This window comes from Neomonachus schauinslandi, chromosome 6 (genome assembly GCF_002201575.2).
Source record: "Neomonachus schauinslandi chromosome 6, ASM220157v2, whole genome shotgun sequence".
NCBI lineage: Eukaryota > Metazoa > Chordata > Mammalia > Carnivora > Phocidae > Neomonachus > Neomonachus schauinslandi.
In genome coordinates this window covers 71,238,430-71,252,993 of record NC_058408.1, presented here as the reverse complement: position 1 = coordinate 71,252,993, position 14,564 = coordinate 71,238,430, and positions in this window count along the sequence as shown.

The following is a 14,564-nucleotide window of genomic DNA, read 5'->3' as shown; positions in this document are numbered from 1 at the left end:
AGATAGATAGATAGATAGATAGATAGATAGATAGATAGATAGATAGATAGACAGAAAGAAAGAAATACAGACAGGCAAACAGACAGATGGATAGATATTCTAATAGATACATAGTAACATTTCATTGTGATTTTAGTTTGCATTTCTCTAGTGGCTAATGATGTCAAACATTTTATGATCTTATTTGCCATCCATACATCCTTTCAACTGAAATGCCTATCTTACAATCTTTCATCATTAAGTATAATGCTGGCTGTAGGATTTTTGCAGATATTCTTCATCAATTTTCAGACAATTCCCTCTATTCCTATTTTTCTTACAAATTGATGTTAATTTTATCAATATATTAATTTTTTTGATATAATCGTGATGTTTCATTTTTAGTCTGTTTATGTAATAGATTATTTGGACTGATTTTTGAATGTTGAACCAGGCTTGCATCCATGATATAAAATATTATGAATTTTTGTGTTTTATGAGACATATGTGTGTAGTTTATCTGCTGTCTTTGGCTTTGGTATCAGAGTAATACTAGATTCATTAAATGAAATAAAGATTGTGTTTCTTCCTTTTCTATTTTCTAGATGACACTGTAGACAATTGGTATTAATTCTTCTAATCATTAGGTAGAATTCTCCAATGAAGCATTCCGGCCATGGAGATTTTTTGGAGAGTGGAGATCATTTTTATTTATGAATTTTATTTCCCTAAGAGTTATGGGGCTATTAAAATACTTTGTTTCCTGTGGATAAATTATAGTAGTTTGCAGTAGTTCTTGGAGGAACTGGTCTATCTCATCTAGTTTGTCAAATTTATGTAGTCTGTTTTATTCCTTTAGTATCTTTTTGATGTCGGGAGGATCTGTAGTGATACATCCTTCTTCATGTCTGAAGTTACTAATTTATGTATTTTTTTCTTTATCAATCTTTCTAAAGACTTATCAATTCTATTGATATTTTCAAAGGACCTGTTAGTTTTGTTGCTTTTCTGTTTTTAATTTTTAATTTTATTAACTTTTCTTCTGCTGCTTGCTTTGAGATATTCAGGGTTGGTTTGGGTTTTTGGGGGGGTTATTGGATTTTCCTTTTATTTTTTAGATTCTTGAGGCAAGCACTGTGATTATTGGTTTGTGACTTTTCATATTTGTAATGTATGCATTTAGGGCTGCATATGTTCCTCTCAAGACTTCTGTAGCTGTTCCCATAAACTTGGCAAAAGGGGGTAGGGGTGGTAGAAGAAATGGGTAAAAAGAATGAAAGGCAGGAATAAAAAAAAAAAACAGGCAAATACTGTAGATATCTGCTAAATGTTGGTTCAGCTGCATTAAATCTGTATATATAAAAAAAAGAGTAAGAAGAATATACGCTTAGTGAGTATAGAAAAATAATGGAATAAGGTACTTAATTTAAAATATTTATGAACCTGTACTACTCATTATGCATGAGTACACTGATATCTCAAATGGAACATGTGAATAAAATTGGATAAAATCATTACTAGAGGGAATTCATTTTCTAAAGGGCATATAACAACGAGTGCTATGTCAGAAAATGTAAAGTCATCACACTGTACTTCCAATACCTTCTAACTACTGAAAAATAATTATTTACATAAAAATAAATTCCTCATACCCAGAGCAGACTTCTGTCATGTTTGCTAATTAATAGCACATCATCATGCAATATGCTATGAGGAAAATGAAATCTAACAAAGGGTTCCCATATTCATAAAGTTGAAGACTAATCATATAGACTAGCCACACACAATGAGAAATTAAATAGTGATATGATTTTGAAATAAGAAAATATTTACCTTGGCAGTGGGTGGTGTATTATCAAATCTTTTTAAAAAATTCTGATAAACATTTATTGGAAGATTTAGGTACTGCAAGGAACTGTGCTGGGTCCTATGGTGGGTAGCTAGGAAAGTACAAGTGAGTTTTGGTTGTTAAGAAGCTTAGAAGTGGTAAAAGGTAATTATAAATAAAGATTAAAATTAGTGTATGATGATTCCTAGAGGGAAAAGGGCAAAGTACTTATACTATCCACATTATAAGTATAATGGTGTATATTTAGCACTTATTTTGAAATTGTATGGAAAGGCAAAAATCTCAACAGCCTGAGATAAGGTAGTTGGCATTGCAAGTAGGAAAAAAAAAAAAAAGGCAATGTGAGAACCAAGAGAATGATACTGTCAATAACCACCATCAGAATTTGGAAGAGAGAGGTCACTGAAGAAGTTAGGGAAATGCAAGATTTAGGCAAAATCGGTAATTGTGAGAGGTCATGATGATTTAGTGAGTGTTCTGTTTATGTGGGGTCAAATGTTAAGTAATGGGTGTGCCGACGATAGAATGCAAAATCAATAGAAGGCAGGGAGAGCAGGGGCTTTAAGTATAATAAGTATGTGGCTAAAAGTTAGAAAACAAGATTAGGGTCACATTAGGGGAATTTAATGGACAGTGTAAAAAATAGGGAATTTTAATTGGGAATTAGGAGCTTTCTGAATAAAATGATACTTTCTATGTTGTGTTAAAAACAACAAAAAAACAAAAACAAAAATAAAGACAAAACTATGTAGATATATTGTATTTTCATGTTGATTGTCTAATTTTCAGACATTTGCCTAAAGTGTGTTTTGGTGTGGATTTCTTTGGGATTTGTCCTCTTGTAATATCATTAAGCTCACTGAATTTGTAAGTTTGTCCTCTGCCAAATTTGGGAATATTTTCAGCTATAATTTACTCAAATCTATTTTTTAAGACTGTCCTTCTTTTCTTCTCCATCTGGGACTCCAATGACACAAAGCTAAATCTTTTGTTATAATCCCTCAGATCTTTGACAATCTGTTCACTGTATTGCTTTGTTCTGTTTCCAATTATTTCTTATCTTTTGTTCAGGAATAATTTCTATTGTTTTAACTTCAAGTTCACTAATTCTTCCCGCTGTCTCCATCATACTGTTGAATCTATCAATTTAGTTTTGTTGTTCGTTTCTCTTTCTTTTATTTGAATTTTGGTTACTATATTTTTCAGTTATAAAATGTCCATTTGGCTCAAGTTTATACTATTTCTTCACTGAGAACTTTTAATGTTTTCATTTGTTTCAAGCATGTTTATTATTGCTTGTGGGAGCATTTTTACAATGGAAAATCTATGTTGGATAATTCTATCATCTCTGTGATCTTGGTGTTGATATCTCTTTATTGTCTTCTTAATTAAAGATGAGATTTTTCTCATTCTTAATATGACAAGAGATTTTCAATCAAAACCTGGACATTGTAGGTATTAAGTTATGAGACTCTGGACCATTTTAAACTTTCTGCTGTAGCTGGTTTTCTTCGATACTACTCCAACAGGTAAAAGGCGTTGCTTCATTATCACCAAGTAGAGTTTGCCATTCATGTTCCCCATTCAGTGTCCCTTGACCAAGGGAGCAGAGCTTTTTGTTAACACTGGGTAAAGTTTGGAGTTCCATCTCCCTATTAGGTTTCTGCTTATCCTGCCTAGCTGAGAGGAGCAGAATATCTCATTATAGCTCACAATGTGGAATCCACTAACATGTGGGGACAGTGACATTGTTACTGCTGACTGTGGTGAAAGTCCTCATTCTCCACTAGTCTTCCTCTCACACTACTCAGCAATCATGGTGAAAGAGTGCTCTGTTACTACTGAGTGGGAGTAAAGTCCAGCTTCTTTCTCTACCTTCTCAGATAACACCCATGTGAGTGTGTGTGTGTGTGTGTGTGTGCGCGCGCATGCACACCTGATTAGGGTAGTGAGGTTTGCACTGCTTCATGACACTCTGGAGAATTTGGAATTCTAGGCTCCCTAGTCAGCACTTGCAGGCACTTATCAGTGGTTGATCACAGGTTTTTCTGTTATTCTGGCTGAAGTAGAGTGATATATCTTCTAAAAGATTTTATCTTCGTAAGCTGTCTCTTTCCTGTTCTTTTGGCTAGAGAAAGCAAAACTTTGTTGGCTTTTCTTTTTGGTACTTGGTGTTTTTGAGTTGCTGGTTTCTTTTATCTCCATGCCTAGAATATATAAGGTAAAAATAAATGCTGGGAACTCACTGTGTTGTCCTTTCTTGGGTACTGAGGTCACTACATATCTGCAGCCTTCTCTTCTTTTTTCAATATTTTATTATTGTTTTATGTACAATCCTAATGGTTTTAGTTGTACTTAGTGGGAATAACATGGAAAAGTGTGTCTAATCCATCTTCCTTGAAGCAGAAATCCCTATATTTTCATATGTATATTTTACCTTGTTTCTTTCTTTTTAAAATAGAATGCTTTCAGTGCCTGCAACTGAATCTCAATTGTTATAAAGGTTGAGAGCAGGGCCAAAGTATAATTTTATTTTACTTTTTTTTGTTTTAAAAGAACCATTCTCACTGACATATGGCAAAAATAATATACATTGAAAATGAAAGCAAAGAAAACAGCTAGAGTAATTACTGAAATAGTTCAGATAAGAGAAATAGGCGGTTTCCCCTAATGGGTCAGCAGAAAATAGGTAATTCATTTTTTTGTAACAATTTACTTATTTGCTAAATGTTCCTTGTGCTTATATTAGTGACTAGATATTGAGTATTCAAACATAAAATTCCTTAGTCACTATCTTCAGAAAACAAAATGGGAGTGGGGATACAGAAAGAATGCATATACAATTACACTCACTTTCATCTATCTACCTACCTATCTATCCATCTATCTGTCCCTTTTTTCTCTCTCTCCACCCCCATTCTCTCAACCCATCCTTCCATTTCTTTTTTCTGATTCTCTACTAGGTAGTTTTTGTGGACAATTCCTCCACTCATGCCCTTCCTAATTTCACCCAAGGAAGTGAAGGGATGTCCTAGGATAAAAATACAAAGGCATTATTCCATGAGAACAAGCAATATTAACAAGACAGAGATCTCTTTACTCTACTCTCAACAATTAAAGGATCCATTGATGGGAGATTTTGTCATTCTTGATCATAATGGGGAAATAGTCACAGCAGCCTCTGAATGAAGGGCGGGCAGGTTCAAAAGCCACAACCATAAAAGGAAATATATACACTATATCCCAGAGGGAAAAATAAGGGAAAATACAGTTTATTAAGAATCCCCAAGTGTCTTCTGCACATCTTTCGGGGAAGTCTTTCTTTTTCTAGTTTTATTGAGATATAATTGACATATAACATTGAATAGGTTTAAGGCGTGCTACATAATGATCTGAAATAGGCATATATTACAAAATGATCACCACATTACCAGTTAACATCCATCACATCGCATATTTACATTTCTCCTTGTTAGGAGAACTTTCAGGATGTTCTCTCTTAACAACTTTCAAATACGCATTACAGTATTGCTAACTGTTGTCATCACACTGTACATTATATCCCCAGAAATTATGTATTTTATAACTGGAAGTTTGTGCCTTCTGACCAGCTTCACCCACTTTGCCCCCCAACCCCCACTTGGCAATCACAAATCTGACCTCTGTTCTGTGAGTTTGTTTGTTTTAGATTCCACAAATAAGTGATATCATATAATATTGTCTTTGTCTGATTTATTTCACAAAGCATAATGCCCTCAAGGTCCATCTGTGTTTTAAAAAATGGCAGGATTTCAGGCACCTGGGTGCCTCAGTTGGTTGAGCGACTGCCTTTGGCTCAGGTCATGATCCTGGAGTCCCTGGATCGAGTCCCGCTTTGGGCTCCCTGCTCAGCAGGGAGTCTGCTTCTTCCTCTGACCCTCCTCCCTCTCATGTGCTCTCTCTCATTCTCTCTCTCTCAAATAAATAAATAAAATCTTTAAAAAAAAATGGCAGGATTTCTTTATTTTCATGGTTGAAGTTTTTAAAGGGTGAAAACATCATGGAAAAGTAAAGATTTTTGCTTTATATCCTGGATTCTGATTTTTTGTAATTACTCTAGTTGAAATACTCATCAAAAAACATATACAAAAGTACCCTTAATTTTTCCTATTCTGATAAGTCAAATGCTAAAGCCAGGGTTTACATTAAGTAAATAATGTTGTCAAAACATAGGAGCTCAACTTCTGAAGCTGTGTTTAGTATCCTTATGTTTATGTTTATGTAAACTCATCTAATGCTAACAAATGATGGATAAAAGCTGAATGACAAAACAAAAACCAATGCCAGGAAACTAGAAATAAAACAGATAAACAAAAAGAAACAAATCAGGATCAAATTATTACAAAATGCAGTGGCTGTAGATATTTTCTTCCTCAAGAGGGGACCTGTTTACTTTCTTTTAAAGAATCCTAAGAATAGCCTTAGAAGGTTTCTCTCTTCCACAGTAACTTTTGCTGAACCCAGCTTTGGCCTAAGCAGAAAATTTATGTTTTGGTTTTGGTTTTTTCCAATTGTTGGTGTTTTCTAATATTCATTAAAATAATTTCAAATGACAGTGCGGGATAGTGCCATTTACCTACAAAGTACATAAAGCCCTTTTCAGCAAAAGGGTGCAAAATGCTTTCAGTATTTTAATACAGATTATGAAAATAAAATACTAATGATATAAATGCACTTAACTGTTAATCCACCAGATGATAATGATGATGATGATGATCTGTAAATCATTCAAAATTAAGAGGAAGCTTAAATGGTTATGCAGATTACAGAAGGGGAATGCCTTTAGGCAAAGCTAAAATCACTAAAAGAGCTGTATTCAGCTTACGGGAGGAACTGTGCTTCATAGCAAAAGGTTTATGGTTTCTTTACACCCCCTAATATTTTTTCAGGACATGTCTTTCGTGGACAACAAATCCAGTTTAGCAGCATCGCACAGGGAAGCAATTATTCAAGAAGGCCACATCCTGACTTTTTATTGTATTCAGAGGTTTTATTCTTGCACATAAGACCAAAACTTCATGCTACACAGGAGAGATGGCAGGATGTGTTTGTAAGAGTTTTAAGAATGAGACTACTGTATGCAAACCCTCACTGTGACTATAGCCCAAGGAAATGAATGTAAAGAAAATCACCAGCAAAGCAATCATGTTAGTCTCTTTATCTTAGAACCTACTTACTGATTCGACCCCATCCTACCTGCTTTCCATCCTTCTAACTGTTCTGTTATCTTATAGAAGTGAAGGGAACAAAAACTATTGATCTATAAATGAACCAAGTCATGGTAGGAAGGGCTAAGTGTAAGGTGGAGAGGCATCTATTCATCTGCAGGCAAATCTAATGATATTCTTACCTGATAGAGGAAAATAACTTAGGAAAACACAACACACACATACACACACACAAGATTGATGTAGATCTGGTTCATCTCCTTGGATCATTGTACTTCGGGAAGAGGGATGGAACCAGACTAGGTTTTGGGAGTAAGAGTGTGTAGTACAGACCATAAAACTAATTGCTATTGTCAATGATTAAGATCAGTCATTGCTTTTTGGAAGACCCCACTATAAATATAACAAGTTCCAAGTCTGTGGGAGGTTGTTGACATTCCCATATGTTTTACTTTTGAGAAAGATGGCTAGACAGATACTTGTCCCAAATTTATTTTCATTTATCACTATTCATATTAAATATGAATAGTGCTTAACTAACTTTAGTTAAGCACTTAACTAACTTAAGTTAACTAACTTAAGTTAACTTAACTAACTTTCAATTTGGGCTCTCATTACAGTACTCCAAGTTTTATAAGAAGACAAAACAGACTCAGTATTTCTTTCCCCAGAAGTTTATCTAGAGCCATGTGAGAAAAATTAGAGCAGTTCTTGATAAAAGGAGGAAAAAAGAAAGAAATTCGTTTGGATTATAAGTAGAAGAACCTTATTTTTAAATGGCATACATAAATAGAAGGCATCTCTTTGGGGAAGTCTGTAAATAACTAAACTTGAACAAATTATAATAGGCCAAGATATTTTAACATCTGACTCTTCCTAGCTTCTTTTCTCTGCTGGACATATAAAGCATATTTAGATTTGCATGATTTAGTCCCTTCTTGACTAATCCCCAGCCCCCACACACCATCTGTCCCCAATTGCTCAGAGGAGTACCAGGGTTCACTGGATCTTTAAATGAGCAGATGCAAATTCGGGAGAAAAGAGAGAGGGTATCCCTGAGGTAAGCAGGAGAGGACTCACAAAGAACTTTACTTAGGAATTTTGAATAAAGCAGTCGGGGTTTATATGATGACTAGGAGGGAAAAAATGAGATTTTAGAAAAACAAAGTATCGCAGGTGGTTATATATCCCTTTCATGGTGTTCAAGGACAACGGTCAATATGAAATTGCATATTGGTTCTTCTGGGATGATCTTTAGGGCCATAATTGTTCGGATTATAATCTCTCTCAAACTTACAAAGATAGAGAAAAATGTATCTTTGCACAGGGGGGCTCAAACTGTTCCGTGTTTTGGAAACAAATGACATTCATTGTTACTACTGGAGTTTTTTCTATCACTAAACAGTTATATTGGTAATCTGCTTAAATAAATTGTCAATATACATACAATTCCAGAAAATAATAAAATAGCCAAGACAGCAATACTTTTCTAAATATGGGACCAAAAATATAGTTTTCCTACTATATAACATTAATCACTGGGGTGTATACCTGAGATTTATAAGAAATCAACTGTCTTCAATGCAATCCCTATCAAAATACCATCCACTTTTTTCAAAGAAATGGAACAAATCATCCTAAAATTTGTGTGGAACCAGAAAAGACCCCGAATAGCCAGAGAAAAATTGAAAAAGAAAAGCAAAGCTGGTGGCATCACAATTCCCGACTTCAAGCTCTATTTCAAAGCTGTCATCATCAAGACAGTATGGTACTGGCACAAAAACAGACACAGAGATCAATGGAACAGAATAGAGAACCCAGAAATGGACCCTCAACTCTATGGTCAACTAATCTTTGACATAGCAGGAAAGAATGTCCAATGGAAAAAAGACAGTCTCTTCAACAAATGGTGTTGGGAAAATTGGACAGCCACATGCAGAAGAATGAAACTGGACCATTTCCTTACACCACACACAAAAATAGACTCCAAATGGTTGAAAGACCTCAATGTGAGACAGGAGTTCATCAAAATCCTAAAGGAGAACACAGGCAGCAACCTCTTCGACCTCAGCCGCAGCAACTTCTTCCTAGAAACATGGCCAAAGGCAAGGGAAGCAAGGGCAAAAATGAACTATTGGGACTTCATCAAGATAAAAAGCTTTTGCACAGCAAAAGAAACAGTCAACAAAACCAAAAGACAACCGACAGAATGGGAGAAGATATTTGAAAATGACGTATCAGATAAAGGACTAGTGTCCAAAAGCTATAAAGAACTTATTAAACACCCAAAGAACAAAGAATCCAATCAAGAAATGGGCAGAAGACACGAATAGACATTTTTCCAAAGAAGACATCCAAATGGCCAACAGACACATGAAAAATTGTGCAACATCACTCGGCGTCAGGGAAATCCAAATCAAAACCTCAATGAGATACCACCTCACACCAGTCAGAATGGCTAAAATTAACAAGTCAGGAAATGGCAGATGTCGGCAGGGATGCGGAGAAAGGGGAACCCTCCTACACTGTTGGTCAGAATGCAAGCTGGTGCAACCACTCTGGAAAACAGTATGGAGGTTCCTCAAAAAGTTGAAAATTGAGCTACCCTACAACCCAGCAATTGCAGTACTGGGTATTTACCCCAAAGATACAAATGTAGGGATCCGAAGGGGTATGTGCACCCCAATGTTTATAGCAGCAATGTCCACAATAGCCAAACTGTGGAAAGAGCCAAGATGTCCATCGACAGATGAATGGATAAAGAAGATGTGGTGTATATATATATATATATATATATATATATTATATATATATATATAATGGAATATTATGCAGCCATCAAAAGGAATGAGATCTTGCCATTTGCAATGACATGGATGGAACTGGAGGGTATTATGCTGAGCGAAATAAGTCAATCAGAGAAAGACATGTATCATATGACCTCACTGATATGAGGAATTCTTAATCTCAGGAAACAAACTGAGGGTTGCTAGAGTAGTAGGGTGTGGCAGGGATGGGGTGGCTGGGTGATAGACACTGGGGAGGGTATGTGCTATGGTGAGTGCTGTGAATTGTGTAAGACTGTTGAATCACAGACCTGTACCTCTGAAACAAATAATACATTACATGTTAAAAAAAAAAGAAAAGAAAAGAAAAGAAAAAAGAAGAAGAAGATAGCAGGAAGGGAAAAATGAAGGGGGGGAAATCGGAGGGGGAGATGAACCATGAGAGACTATGGACTCTGAGAAACAAACTGAGGGTTCTAGAGGGGAGGGGGTGGGGGGATGGGTTAGCCTGGTGATGGGTATTAAAGAGGGCACGTTCTGCATGGAGCACTGGGTGTTATACACAAACAATGAATCATGGAACACTACATCAAAAACTAATGATGTAATGTATGGCGATTAACATAACATAATAAACAAATAATAATCCAATTAAGGATATAGTCTTGCAAACTCTAAGACTGTATACTGCGCTATCATCAGACTACAAAATGGAAAGAAAGAGACTAAAGAAAGACACAATGACCAAAGATGAAACAGAAGTATAGAGTAGCTATAAACTATAAAACTATAAACAGGAATATCTTCTCCATTTCCCTTAGCAACTTGAATAAAATATCTAACTCAGTGTTTCTTTGTGTAACGAACTGATACAGTGAGAAGTCACAGCAGGTAGATTTCTTCTTTGGCTCTCTGGGGCAGACATTCTGATTTCCTAACGATTAACCACGATACTCTTTGTACTTACTAATGAACAATTTTTGCTCATGACATTGACTCAGTTAACAGTTCTGATAACCTAGACTTGCTTGCAACTAGTTGAGCCGAAAGCCTCATCTGGTCAATGGTTTCTAAGCAGAACTCCCCTTGGATGTTACTGGGGTTTTTTTGTGTTTTGTTTTGTTTTGTTTTTATTATGTTATGTTAATCACCATACATTACATCATTAGTTTTTGATGTAGTGTTCCATGATTCATTATTTGCATATAACACCCAGTGCTCCATGCAGAATGTGCCCTCTTTAATACCCATCACTGGGGTAACCCATCCTCCCACCCACCTCCCCTCTAGAACCCTCAGTTTATTTCTCAGAGTCCATAGTCTGTTTGGTTGTTTTTTTACTAAAAGAGGTGGGCTTTGTTGGCAGCAAGATTTTGCCTTTCTGCTTTTGCCTTTCCTCCCACCTAGAAATCACATGCAATACTCTGGTGCAGAAGCTACCTTGTGAGCCAGAGGAAGAAAGCTACACACCAATGACGGCAGAGCCAAAGGGAGGAATCTGGGTTCTCAATGGCAGCCTAACGATAATTTATTTATTTATTTTTTATTTTATATTTTTTTAAAGATTTTATTTATTTATTTGAGAGAGAGAGAATGAGAGACAGAGAGGACGAGGGGGAAGAGGGCAGAGGGAGAAGCAGACCCCCTGCTGAGCAGGGAGTCCGATGCGGGACTCGATCCCGGGACTCCAGGATCATGACCTGAGCTGAAGGCAGTCGCTTAACCAACTGAGCCACACAGGCGCCCATATAACAAGACTTTTATAGAAGAAGACTTGTATTAAGTTGTATATTAAAAAGCTTCATAGATTACCAACCGTCAAAATATCTGAGAGGTATCTTTCACTAAAAAAAAAAAATAAAATGAATGCTAATAAATAAAAGATTAGAGACATGTAAGTTAAAACTATAAAAGTATAAAAATATTACATAATAGTCAGGAATTTACTATGAATTCTGTATATTTTATAGTAAACAAAAGGATCATGACCAATTATTAAACCCGCATTCCTATTAATTTTTATATCATGCTTATAATATAAGGTGTATAAATATTCTAAGTAATTTATCCTTGGTTCAAAAACTACAAATAAGCAATTTTCCCAAAGGAGCAAGTATATATATGTATTGCTACTCACTTCTCATAACTACAGAATAATATGCACAGCATTTTATTTTTTTATTTATTTTTTATTTTTTTTAAAGATTTTATTCACTTATTTGACAGAGACAGAGACAGCGAGAGCAGGAACACAAGCAGCGGGAGTGGGAGAGGGAGAAGCAGGCTTCCCCCCGAGGAGGGAGCCGAATGTGGGACTCGATCCCAGGACCCTGGGATCATGACCTGAGCCGAAGGCAGACGCTTAACGACTGAGCCACCCAGGCGCCCCTGCACAGCATTTTAAATAGGAATTTAAAATCATTCTTCTGAGCTAATTGGAGGAAAATAAGTAAAGAAAGAAAGTCAAAGAATCTCTTTTAAAAAGCATCTATTCTGTTATTTTAAAAATTCTTTATACTGAACTGTCTCCAAATAAGACCCTATGTTTAAACACAGTTATGATGAGAAAGCAATAATATGATAAGAATCATGCACCCACAATCTGCTCTTGTATTCACTTAATTGTCTATCAAAAAATAATTATCTTAATTAAATTTACAATTTAAATAATATCAAGCATTCTAATTATGATATCAATTTACTTCAATACACTATGGGATGATTTAAAATCATGACATTTTTCTCAGAGTCATAAAACCTACATTTAAGATATATTTGCAAGTCATTCTGCCAGAGAATCCACAAATAGACTGATTCCCTCTTATGAAATTATTAGCATATTTCTGTCATAGAAACTAAACAAGATAAAAGATTATTTGGAATTTTTCAAATTTTTATTCACAGTTACAGATCTCTAGGCTCTATAGCATGTTAATTTTTCCCATGATTTGTTGATGCCTGAAATAGTTTTCATGCTAATTCTAGTGAATTCCCAAGTATTAAGACACGAAAACATACTAAATCAATATTCAATTAAATCTTCACTTGAACACGTATATTCTGAAGTCAATATGACTCTAAAAATAGTAACTCAGTTCATTTCTTCATATAATTATTTTTGAAATTAACTTATTCAAAAATATTAGTATAACAATAAAAGGGAATTCCTGCTTTTAGTCAGTAGGGAGAAACTCATACCAGACTAGCCTGCTTACCATAAACAACTATAGAGCAAGAAAAAAAAATTAAATTCTGACTTGCCCATGTGAGACAAGAGGCAGCACACACTGTGGAAACTCACGGAAGAGAAACAGGTGAGATGAGCTACGTAATGACCCTAACCTTCTGCCTGGACCTTCCTTCCAGACGGGGGTATAGAGAGAGGGTGTGCAAACAAAACACAGAGGGGAGGAGCTAGAAGCTGAGAAAGTAGGAACTGGGGTTCCAAGCTGCTGTTGGGGGGCTAAAATTTGCAGGTACAAGCAAGAAGGAAGCTGTGCAAGGAGCAAGTTTGAAAAAGTTCACAGATAAGCACAAACTGGGAGAAAATATTCTTGGCATATACACACAATGCATTCAAATCAACAATAAAAAAGAAAAAATATTAATTAAAAATGGACTGGGCACTACTAGACTCTTCATAAAGCAATATACGTTCATGGTCAATAATCACATGAAAAAGTGGTCAACGTTTTTCGTCATCAAGGGAATGCAAATTAAAACCACGAAGTCACTACCCCGAACCTCCATGAGGATGGCTACAGTTAAAAAGAGTGACCGAACTGTCAAAGATAAGCAACAGCTGGAACCCTCCCATGCTCCTGATGGGAATGTAAAATGGTACAACCACTTTGGAGATATGACACTTTTCATAAATTTAAATATACACTCACTTTATGACAAAACAGTAAGAGAAATGGGGAAAAATTGACCATCTAAAGATTGATTCATGAATGTTCATCAGCAATATTTGTAATACTTTCAAGCTGGAAAAACCAGAATGCCCATGAGCATGAGAATGAGGCTTATTGATACAACGGAAACACCACACCGTCATAGGAAGGTAGGCATGACTGACAGATGCAGCAAGATAAGTGAATATCAAAGACATGCAGAGGGAAATAATTCAGACCCAGATGAGTGTATACTGCATGTTTCCATCTGGATGTCATTCTAATCCAGGCAAAACTCACACCAGCTGCTGTCTGGCAAGAAGAGAGTATTGAAATAGCAATGTTCTGTATCCCGGTAAGAGCGTGGGTGATATGATGAGTCGGGCAATGTGATGCAATTATCAAAACTGATCAAATTGTGTGCTTATGGCCTGAGTATTTCATTGTATTCAAAATATACATTAAATTTAAAAAAGAAATATAAGAATAGAAACTACGTATGCTGTTGTTAATGGTTAGCTTTCTAGGCTATTTGCCCTTTTCTTTTGATTTTGACCTTGAACATTTCCCCAGGTGAGAAAATGATATATAACTATAATATCATAAGTTTAAAAATAGAGTTTGAATTATTTTCATATTAAAGTTTCAACAAGGAACATTTTATATATAATGAAACATAAGCTATAAATCCAAGTGTGAGTTGGATTTTCTAATATTATTTTCTAATATTTTGCTAGTTGCAACAGGTGATTATAAATGAATAAAAGACTGGGTTATAAATATGTTATTTCTTTTTTACATACTAAATATATTTTGAACCATCAGGATTATGAGAATGGCTTATTTTATT